This window comes from Cololabis saira, chromosome 20, assembly GCF_033807715.1.
Source record: "Cololabis saira isolate AMF1-May2022 chromosome 20, fColSai1.1, whole genome shotgun sequence".
In the NCBI taxonomy this organism is placed as follows: domain Eukaryota; kingdom Metazoa; phylum Chordata; class Actinopteri; order Beloniformes; family Belonidae; genus Cololabis; species Cololabis saira.
Window position 1 is genome coordinate 1,603,458 of NC_084606.1, and position 7,978 is coordinate 1,611,435.

The window sequence follows — 7,978 nt, forward strand, 5'->3', positions numbered from 1 at the left end:
CCACGAGGCACGACACCTCCATAGCTCCGCAATGGAGGAGGAGTGCCTCGTGCGCAGCACGAGGCACTTCTCCTCAAAAGCTATGCAATAGCAAGGAGGAGGAATGCCTCTGGCGAAGCCAGAGGCACTAATGTTATCCTGCGGGTTTATTATTATTCCTCATTTTCCGGACAGATTTCGGTTCGCTACTCCTCCTACAGCTTTGAGAAAACGCGAAAAGTAAAAACGTAGAAACGTGCGCCTTATGCGGGAATCGTGTGCTAAGACTTTTATAAGCGATTGGCGTGCACGTTTTTGTGCAACGTGCACAAACGTGCGCTTTTAGCGCCATCCGGAATGCATTGGGAGAAATTTGGGGCCTCACCACTCGCACACCGTTACTCGAGAAATTCTGAGCTGATTTAGAAAGTTGTAGGCCCTTATTTTACCTACAGTCCTGTGGATTTTCAGAGCGATGGCACAAATAGTTTTTGCACGAAGTGCAAAAACATTTCCAAATTTCCAAACTAATGGGGAACTATTTTCCCATGTATTTGTATTGCCCTATTCAAAGGGGATGGGAGAAAAATGACTAAATTCACCTTTTTTCTGAGTCACGTATCTTTCTCATACTTGCACGTAGAAATGTCATTCAAACTTCAAAACGGAGGAAAACTTCTCTTCTCTCTCTGAACCTGGAACTGTTTTTTCCTAAAATGTACACTTTTCAAGATATGAGCGCTCAAGCGAGGACTGGAAACCACTTTTTTGTCAAATCTAGAGTGAAGTTCTAATTGTTTAGAGTGAGCAAAAGATTCAGAAAATGACCATAATTTTTACTTGTAACTCGAGCTCATGGCCGAACCGTAAAAGCTGGACAAATAATTTTTGGTCAAAATGTAGACATAGGTGTTGGGATTCATATAATGTGACTTTGACAGGCAAGGTATGCACAAAATTTAAACGGCGATGGCTAAAGCAGCGACAATTCCTGCCTCTGTCTCCATTGACTGCAATGTAAAAAAAGTTTTCTTCAAAGAAATCTCATTTTTGTTTTCGAACTGCCGTTACTAACACATTTTAAGGAATATCTGAATAAAATAAAGATTGTCAGAATCTGCCGGGTTCTGTCTCCCGCACGATGTCTTTGTTTTTCTGCTAGGAGCTATGGTTTTCTCACAAATGACAGTTATTTGAGGAAAGCTGGGGTTTTCTCACAGCCAGTCCGGAACCTTCCTCATTTCTAGGTTGTTGTTGCCCCTAGCAACCAGAGCTCAGCTGTTGACTGATTAGACTGACCCAGAACTGGTCACATGACCCAGTCAGTACAGACTTCATATACTTTAACCTGGAAAATGGAGGAATCTGAACCCTGACCTCTTGACCTTAGATGATCCCCAGTCCTGCTGGGAACAGGTTCATGGTATATATATGTATATGTATATATATATATATATATATATATATATATATATATATATATATATATATATATATATATATATATATAATCGCCACCTGTGGGGGGAGATGCTGGATGTTGAAATTGGTAATGAATGAATGAATTAATGAATAAATGAATGAATGAATGAATGAATGATGCTGGATGCTGAAGCTGGTAATGAATGAATGACTGAATGCTGACGCTGGTAATTAATTAATTAATTAATTAATGAAGCTGGTAATGAATGAAAGAATGAATGAATTAATGAATGCTGACGCTGGTAATGAATGAATGAATGAATGAATGAATGAATGAATGAATGAATGAATGCTGAAGCTGGTAATGAATGAATGAATGAATGAATGAATGAATGAATGAATGAATGAATGAATGAATGAATGAATGAATGAAGCTGGTAATGAATGAATGAATGCTGCTGGATGCTGAAGCTGGTAATGAATAAATGAATGAATGCTGCTGGATGCTGAATAATAATAATAATAATAATAATGACTTGGATTTATATAGCGCCCTTCTAGGCACCCAGAGCGCTTTACAGAAATCATTATTCATTCATACACATTCTCACCAGTGGTGGTAAACTACATCTGTAGCCACAGCTGCCCTGGGGCAGACTGACAGAAGCGTGGCTGCCATATCGCGCCAAACGGCCCCTCTGACCACCACCAACATTCATACACTTTCATACACATTCACACGGGGCAAGGTGGGTAAGGTGTCTTGCCCAAGGACACTACGACAGCAAACTGGGACAGAGCAGGATTCGAACCGCCGACCTTCCGATCATTGGACGACCCGCTCTACCACCTGAGCTACTGCCGCCCCTGAAGCTGAAGCTGGTAATGGATGAATGAATTAATGAATGAAAGAATAAATGAATGAATTCATTAATGAATGATTTCCAGTCCTCGCTTGAGCGCTCATATCTTGAAAAGTGTAAATTTTAGGAAAAAACGGTTTTAGGTTTGGAGAGAGAAGAGAAGTTTTCCTCCATTTTGAAGTTTGAATGACAGTTCTACGTGCAAGTATGAGCAAGTTAGATGACTAGCGGTTTTGTTAGCGGTCCCATTAGCGGTCCCATTAGCGGTTTTATTAGCAGTCCCGTTAGCGGGAAATCGCGAAAACTAAAAACGTAGAAACGTGCGGCTTAAGCGGGAATCGTGTGCTGTGACTTTTATAAGCGATTGGCGTGCACGTTTTTGCGTAACGTGCACAAACGTGCGCGCTAAAACCCATCCGGAATGCATTGGGAGAACTTTGGGGCCTCACCAGTCGCACACGGTTACTCGAAAAATTCTGAACCAAATTCGAAAGTTGTAGGCCCTGAATTTAACTACAGTCCTGTGGATTTTCAGAGCGATAGCACAAATAGTTTTTGCACGAAGTGCAAAAACATTTCCAAATTTCCAAACTAATGGGGAACTTTTTTCCCATGTATTTGTATGGCCCCATTCAAAGCGGATGGGAGAAAAAAGACAAAATTCACCTTTTTTCTGAGTCACGTATCTTTCTCATAATTGCACGTAGAAATGTCATTCAAACTTCAAAACGGAGGAAAACTTCTCTTCTCTCTCTGAACTTGGAACTGTTTTTTCCTAAAATGTACACTTTTCAAGATATGAGCGCTCAAGCGAGGACTGGAAATCACTTTTTTGTCAAATTTAGAGCACGGGAGTCAGTTGCTAGAGTGTAAGTTAGACTGAAAAAATGAACATAATTTTTATTTGTAACTCGAGCTTACGGGCAAACCGTAAAAGCTAGAAAGATAATTTTTGGTCAGAATGTAGACATAGATGTTGAGATTCAAATAATGTGACTTTGACAGGCGTGGTGTGCACACAATTTGAACGGGGGGGCCAACAGACACGCCAATTCCTGTCTCGCTCTCCATTGACTCCAATGTTAAAAAAACTTTTCTTCAAAAAAATCTCATTTTTGTTTTCGAATTGCCGTTACTAACACATTTTAAGGAATATCTGTATAAAAATAACATTTAGAGAATCTGCTAGGTTATCTGTTTCTCAAAATGTTTTCGTTTTTCTGCTAAGAGCTACGGTTTCATCACACGGTGAAGTTATTTGAGGCTTGTCAAAACCGAAAATCTAGCTGAGTAATTCCAATACAGTATACAGGCTTCCAGGTCATGTGACCCAGAACTGGTCACATGACCCAGTCAATGCACATTAGCCCCGCCCCTTCTTCTGATTGGCCGATACGTTATATTCCAATATCTTTTGAATGGTTTGACATACAGAGTCATGGGGGATGTCATATTACTCTGGGATGGCAGGTGTTATTATAGGATGTTAGTGTTATTATGGGATGGCAGGTGTTTTTATAGGATGTTAGTGTTATTATGGGATGGCAGGTGTTTTTATAGGATGTTAGTGTTATTATGGGATGGCAGGTGTTTTTATAGGATGTTAGTGTTATTATGGGATGCCAGGTGTTTTTATAGGATGTTAGTGTTATTATGGGATGGCAGGTGTTACTATAGGATGTTAGTGTTATTATGGGATGGCAGGTGTTTTTATAGGATGTTAGTGTTATTATGGGATGGCAGGTGTTTTTATAGGATGTTAGTGTTATTATGGGATGGCAGGTGTTTTTATAGGATGTTAGTGTTATTATGGGATGGCAGGTGTTTTTATAGGATGTTAGTGTTATTATGGGATGGCAGGTGTTTTTATATGATGTTAGTGTTATTATGGGATGGCAGGTGTTTTTATAGGATGTTAGTGTTATTATGGGATGGCAGGTGTTTTTATAGGATGTTAGTGTTATTATGGGATGGCAGGTGTTATTATAGGATGTTAGTGTTATTATGGGATGGCAGGTGTTACTATAGGATGTTAGTGTTATTATGGGATGGCAGGTGTTTTTATAGGATGTTAGTGTTATTATGGGATGGCAGGTGTTATTATAGGATGTTAGTTTTATTATGGGATGGCAGGTGTTTTTATAGGATGTTAGTGTTATTATGGGATGGCAGGTGTTACTATAGGATGTTAGTGTTATTATGGGATGGCAGGTGTTTTTATAGGATGTTAGTGTTATTATGGGATGGCCGGTGTTTTTATAGGATGTTAGTGTTATTATGGGATGGCAGGTGTTTTTATAGGATGTTAGTGTTATTATGGGATGGCAGGTGTTTTTATAGGATGTTAGTGTTATTATGGGATGGCAGGTGTTTTTATAGGATGTTAGTGTTATTATGGGATGGAAGGTGTTTTTATAGGATGGTAATGTTATCGGTGTTAGCGGTCCCGTTAGCGGTCCAGTTAGCGATCCCGCTAGCGGTCCAGTTAGCGACACCGTTAGCGGTCCCGTTAGCAATCCCGTTAGCGGTCCCGTTAGTGGTTCCGCTAGCGGTTGTTAGCGATCCCGTTAGCGATCCCGTTAGCGGCTCGATTAGCGATCCCGTTAGCGGCTCGGTTAGCGGTACCGTTAGCGGTCCCGTTAGCGGTTCAGTTAGCGATTCCGTTAGTGATCCCGTTAGCGGTCCAGTTAGCGACCCCGTTAGCGGTCCCGTTAGCAATCCCGTTAGCGGTCCTGTTAGCGGTTCCGCTAGCGGTTGTTAGCTATCCCGTTAGCGATCCCGTTAGCGGCTCGGTTAGCAATCCCGTTAGCGGTCCCGTTAGCGATCCCGTTAGCGATCCCGTTAGCGTTCCCGTTAGCAGTCCCGTTAGCAGTTCTGTTAGCGGTCCCGTTAGCGGTTCCGTTAGCGGTTGTTAGCGGTCCCGTTAGCGATCCCATTAGTGGTTCTGTTAGCGGTCCCGTTAGCGGTCCCGTTAGCGATCCCGTTAGCGATCCCGTTAGCGGTCCTGTTAGCGGTCCCGTTAGCGGTTCTGTTAGCGATTCTGTTAGCGGTTGTTAGCGGTCCCGTTAGCGGTCCCGTTAGCGATCCCGTTAGCGATCCCGTTAGCGTTCCCGTTAGCAGTCCCGTTAGCGGTTCAGTTAGCGATCCCGTTAGCGATCCCGTTAGCGGTCCTGTTAGCGGTCCCGTTAGCGGTTCTGTTAGCGATTCTGTTAGCGGTTGTTAGCGGTCCCGTTAACGATCCCGTTAGCGGTCCCGTTAGTGGTCCCGTTAGCCGTTCCGTTAGCGGTTCTGTTAGCGGCCCCGTTAGCGGTTCAGTTAGCGATCCCGTTAGCGATCCTGTTAGCGGTCCCGTTAGCGGTTCTGTTAGCGGTTGTTAGCGGTCCCGTTAGCGGCCCCGTTAGCGGTTCCGTTAGCGATCCCATTAGCGGTCCCGTTAGCGGCCCCGTTAGCGGTCCCGTTAGCGATCCCATTAGCGGCTCGGTTAGCCATCCCGTTAGCGGCTCGGTTAGCGGCCCCGTTACCGGTCCCGTTAGCAATCCCGTTAGCGATCCCGTTAGCAGTCCCGTTAGCGGTTCAGTTAGCGATCCCGTTAGCGGTTCCGTTAGCGGTTCTGTTAGCTGTCCCGTTAGCGGTCCCGTTAGTGGTTTTGTTAGCGGTTCTATTAGCCTATTACATATTTTCTGTAATAACTTTTGAATGGTTTGACATACAGAGTCATGGATGATGTCATATTAATCAATATCGAGTCCTTGACCTTCATGGGTGCAAATAAGCCCCGCGATCATCCGGCAGTAGTCCGTGGCACTTCAAAATTTCCCGGGAATTTTGTCTAGTTAGTGACACAGCCCCCGGCCAGAGGCACGACTCCTCCAAAGCTATGCAATAGCAAGGAGGAGTTGGCCTCTGGCCGGAGGCCAGAGGCACTATTGTTATTCTGCGGGTTTATTATTCCTCATCTTCCGGACAACTTTCGGTTTGCTACTCCTCCTAGAGCTTTGAGAAAACGCAAAAAGTAAAAACGTAGAAACGTGCGGCTTAAGCGGGAATCGTGTGCTATGACTTTTATAAGCGATTGACGTGCACGTTTTTGTGCAACGTGCACAAACGTGCGCTTTTTGCCCCATCCGGAATGCATTGCGTGAACTTTGGGGCCTCACCACTCGCACACCGTTACTCGAAAAATTCTGAACCAAATTAGAAAGTTGTAGGCCCTGAATTTAACTACAGTCCTGTGGATTTTCAGAGCGATGGCACAAATAGTTTTTGCACGAAGTGCAAAAACATTTCCAAATTTCCAAACTAATGGGGAGATCATTCTCCCATGTATTCCTATGGCGCCATTCAAAGCGGATGGGAGAAAAAAGACGAAATTCACCTTTTTTCTCAGTCACGTATCTTCCTCATAGTTGCACGTAGAAATGTCATTCAAACTTCAAAACGGAGGAAAACTTGTCTTCTCTCTCTGAACCTGGAACTGTTTTTTCCTAAAATGTACACTTTTCAAGATATGAGCGCTCAAGCGAGGACTGGAAATCACTTTTTTGTCAAATCTTCAGTGCGCTTCTAATTCATTAGAGTGGAGAGACTTTCGAAAAATGATCATAATTTTTATTTGTAACTCGAGCTCACGGGCAAACCGTAAAAGCTAGAAAGATATTTTTTGGTCAGAATGTAGACATAGATGTTGAGATTCATAAAATGTGACTTTGACAGGCGTGGTGTGCACACAATTTTAACGGGGGGCCCAACAGACACGCCAAATCCTGTATCGCTCTCCATTCACTCCCATGTTAAATGAAGTTTTCTTAAAAAAAATCTCACTTTTGTTTTCGAATTGCCGTTACTAACACATTTTAAGGAATATCTGTATGAAAATAACATTTAGATAATCTGGTAGGTTCTCTGTTTCTCAAAATGTTTTCGTTTTTCTGCTAAGAGCTACGGTTTGATTACAAGGTGAAGTTATTTCAGGCTTGTCAAAACCAAAAATCTCTGTATATTCTCTGTATACAGTAGTAAGCTTTTTTTTAAGGTTTTGTTGCCCGGCAACCGGAGCTCAGCTGTTGACTGATTAGGCTGACCCAGAACTGGTCACATGACCCATTCAGTACAGACTTCATAGTATAACCTGGAAAATGGAGAAATCTGAACCCTGACCTTCATCATCCTCTTACTCCTCCTCCTCCTCTTCCTCTTCTTCCTCCTCTTCCTCCTCTTCTTCCTCCTCCTCCTCCTCCTCCTCCTCCTCCTCCTCCTCCTCCTCCTCCTCCTCCTCTTCCTTCCATCCCTCCATCATCCCTCCATCCATCCATCCATCCATCAATCATCCATCCATCATCCATCCCTCCATCCATCCATCCATCCATCCATCCCTCCATCCATCCATCCCTCCATCCATCCATCAATCCATCCATCAATCATCCATCCATCATCCATCCATCACTCATCCATCCAGCCATCATCCATCCATCCATCCATCCATCCATCCATCCATCCATCCATCCATCATCCATCCATCATCCATCCATCCATCCATCCATCATCCATCCTTCCATCATCCATCCATCATCCATCCATCCATCATCCATCCATCATCCCTCCATCCTTCCATCATCCATCCATCCATCCATCATCCATACATCCATCCATCCATCCATCCATCAATCCATCCATCCATCCATCCATCCATCCATCCATCCATCCATCCATCCATC